This window comes from Arachis duranensis, chromosome 4, assembly GCF_000817695.3.
Source record: "Arachis duranensis cultivar V14167 chromosome 4, aradu.V14167.gnm2.J7QH, whole genome shotgun sequence".
NCBI classification, from domain to species: domain Eukaryota; kingdom Viridiplantae; phylum Streptophyta; class Magnoliopsida; order Fabales; family Fabaceae; genus Arachis; species Arachis duranensis.
Window position 1 is genome coordinate 110,710,021 of NC_029775.3, and position 3,674 is coordinate 110,713,694.

General features: G+C 41.0%; 1 non-coding gene across 1 annotated transcript; it reads right to left on the bottom strand.

The window, feature by feature from the left end:
* Positions 1-139: 139 nt before the first annotated feature.
* On the bottom strand, positions 140-246 carry LOC127747179 (small nucleolar RNA R71). Its single transcript, XR_008008983.1, has one exon. It is a non-coding gene; the product is annotated as a small nucleolar RNA R71 (small nucleolar RNA).
* Positions 247-3,674: the final 3,428 nt, after the last annotated feature.

Genomic DNA, 3,674 nt, shown 5'->3' on the forward strand with positions numbered 1-3,674 from the left:
TAGACTTATGCTATTCCCTTTTGCTGTAAGAGACAGAGCTAGAATATGGTTGGACTCACAACCTAAAGAAAGCCTGGACTCATGGGAAAAGCTAGTCAATGCCTTCTTGGCAAAGTACTTTCCACCTCAAAAATTGAGTAAGCTTAGAGTGGAAGTCCAAACCTTCAGACAGAAGGATGGAGAATCCTTCTATGAAGTTTGGGAAAGATACAAACAATTAATCAGAAAAATCCCTCTATGAAGCTTGGGAAAGATACAAACAATTAATCAGAAAGTGTCCTTCTGACATGCTTTCTGAATGGAGCATCATAGGTATTTTCTATGATGGTCTCTCTGAACTGTCCAAGATGTCTTTGGATAGCTCTTCTGGAGGCTCTCTTCATTTGAAGAAGACGCCTACAGAGGCTCAAGAGCTAATTGAAATGGTTGCAAATAACCAATTCATGTACACTTCTGAAAGAAATCCTGTGAACAATGGGGTAAATCAGAAGAAAGGAGTTCTTGAGATTGATACTCTGAATGCCATTTTGGCTCAGAACAAGATATTGACTCAACAAGTCAATTTAATTTCTCAAAGTCTGTCTGGAATGCAAAATGCACCAAGCAGTACTAAGGATGCTTCATCTGAGGAAGAAGCTTATGATCCTGAGAACCCTTCAATGGAAGAGGTGAATTACATGGGAGAATCCTATGGAAACACCTATAATCCTTCATGGAGAAATCATCCAAATTTTTCATGGAAGGATCAACAGAGACCCCAACAAGGTTTCAACAATAATGGTGGAAGAAACAGGTTTAGCAATGGCAAGCCTTTTCCATCATCTTCTCAGCAACAGACAAAGAACTCTAAGCAGAACCCCTCTGACTTAGCAACCATGGTCTCTGATCTAATCAAAACCACTCAAAGTTTCATGAATGAAACAAGGTCCTCCATTAGAAATTTGGAGGCACAAGTGGGACAGCTGAGTAAGAAAATCACTGAACTCCCTCCAAGTACTCTCCCAAGCAATACAGAAGAAAATCCAAGAGGAGAGTGCAAAGCCATAAACATGGCCGAATTTGGAGAGGAAGGAGAGCAAGTGAACGCCACTGAGGAAGGCCTCAATGGGCGTGCACTGACCTCCACTGAGTTCCCTAATATACCATAGGAACCATGACCTTCAAGAAGGCTCTGTGTGACTTAGGGTCAAGTGTAAACCTCATGCCTCTCTCTGTAATGGAGAAGCTAGGGATCTTTGAGGTGCAAGCTGCAAAAATCTCATTAGAGATGGCAGACAACTCAAGAAAACAAGCTTATGGACTTGTAGAGAATGTTTTGGTTAAGATTGAGGACCATTACATCCCTACTGATTTCATAGTCCTAGAGACTGGGAAGTGCATGGATGAAACCATCATCCTTGGCAGACCTTTCCTAGCCACAGCAAAAGCTGTGATTGATGTTGATAGAGGTGAAATGATCATTCAAGTGAATGAAGAATCCTTTGTGTTTAAGGCTCAAGGATAACCCTCTGTCACCATGGAGAGGAAGCTTGAAGAGCTTCTCTCAAATCAGAGACAAACAGAGCCCCCACAGTCAAACTCTAAGTTTGGTGTTGGGAGGCCACAACCAAACTCTAAGTTTGGTGTTGAATCCCCACATTCAAACTCTAAGTTTGGTGTTGGGAGGTTCCAACACGGTTTAGAGCATTTCTGAGGCTCCATGAGAGTCCTCTGTCAAGCTAATGACAATAAAGAAGCGCTTGTTGGGAGGCAACCCAATGTTTTATAGTTAACTATTTTCTTTGTTATTTTATCTTTTTTGTAGGTTGATGATCATAAGAAGTCACAAAATCCATGAAAAAAGCAAAAACAGAATGAAAAACAGGAAGAAAAATAGCACACCCTGGAGGAAAAACTCACTGGCGTTTAAACGCCAGTGAGGCTAGCAGTTGGGCGTTTAACGCCCAGTCTGACACCATTCTGGGCGTTTAACGCCAGAAAGGGGCACCAGACTGGCGTTAAACGCCAGGAAAGGGCAAGAACCTGGCGTTAAACGCCAGAAATGGGCACCAGCCCGGCATTTAACGCCAGAAATGGCTCAAAACGTGATTTTGAGTGCCATTTGGTGCAGGGATGACTTTTCCTTGACACCACAGGATCTGTGGACCCCACAGGATCCCCACCAACCCCACCACTCTCTCTCTCTTCTTCACCCATTTACCAATCACCTCAATACCTCTTTCCCAAACACCCTTCACCCATCAAAACCCATCTTTCTCTTCACCACTCACACCCTAAACACTACTTCTTCCCCCTTTTGACCAAACCACACAACCTCCTTCATATCCTCCATTTTCTTCTTCTTCTACTCTCTTCTTTCTTCTTTTGCTCGAGGACGAGCAAACCTTTTAAGTTTGGTGTGGTAAAAGCAATGCTTTTTGTTTTTCCATAACCATTTATGGCATCCAAAGCCGGTTCAACTGAGAAGGCATGACCTCAAGCCCATCACTAAGAAAAAAAAAAGATGGAGCAAACAAGAGACCCCTCTCATCATGAGATCCCTGAGATACCTCAAGGGATGCACTTTCCTCCACAAGACTATTGGGAGCAACTAAACACCTCCCTAGGAGAATTGAGTTCCAACATGGGACAACTAAGGGTGGAGCATCAAGAACACTCCATCTTCCTTCATGAGATTAGAGAAGACCAAAGAATCATGAGGGAGGAGCAACAAAGACAAGGAAGAGACATTGAGGAGCTCAAGCACTCCATAGGATCTTCAAGAGCAAGAAAGAGCCGCCATCACTAAGGTGGACCCGTTCCTTGATTTCCTTGTTATTTATTCTTCTGTTTTTCGAATTTTATGCTTATGTTTATCCATGTTTGTGTATTGTGATCATTAGTGTCTTAGTGTCTATGCCTTAAAGTTATGAATGTCCTATGAATCCATCACCTTTCTTGAATAAAAAATGTTCTTAATTGAAAAAGAAAAGAATTGCATGAATTTTGAATTTTATAACAGTTTAATTAGTTTGATGTGGTGGCAATACTTTTGTTTTCTGAATGTATGCTTAAACAGTGCATATGTCTTTTGAATTTGTGGTTCACGAATGTTAAAATTGTTGGCTCTTGAAAGAATGATGAAAAAGGAGACATGTTACTGAGGATCTGAAAAATCATTACAATGATTCTTGAAGCAAGAAAAAGCATTTCTATTCAAAAAAAAAAAGGGGGGGGAAGGAGAAAAACGAAAAATCCAAGGCAAAAAGAGTGTGCTTAAGAACCCTGGACACCTCTAGTTGGGGACTCTAGCAAAGCTAAGTCACAATCTGAAAAGGTTCACCCAACTATGTGTCTGTGGCATGTATGTATCCGGTGGTAATACTGGAAGACAGAGTGCTTTGGGCCACAGCCAAGACTCAATAAGTAGCTGAGTTCAAGAATCATCATACTTAACTAGGAGAATCAATAACACTATCTGGATTTTCAAAGGATAGAGTGAGATGCCAAAACTATTCAGAGGCAAAAAGTTGAAAGCCCCGCTCATCAAATTAATACTGATCTTCATAGATGTTTTTGGAATTCATTGCATATTCTCTTCTTTTTATCTTATTTGATTTTCAGTTGCTTGAGGACAAGCAACAATTTAAGTTTGGTGTTGTGATGAGCGGATAATTTATACACTTTTTGGCATT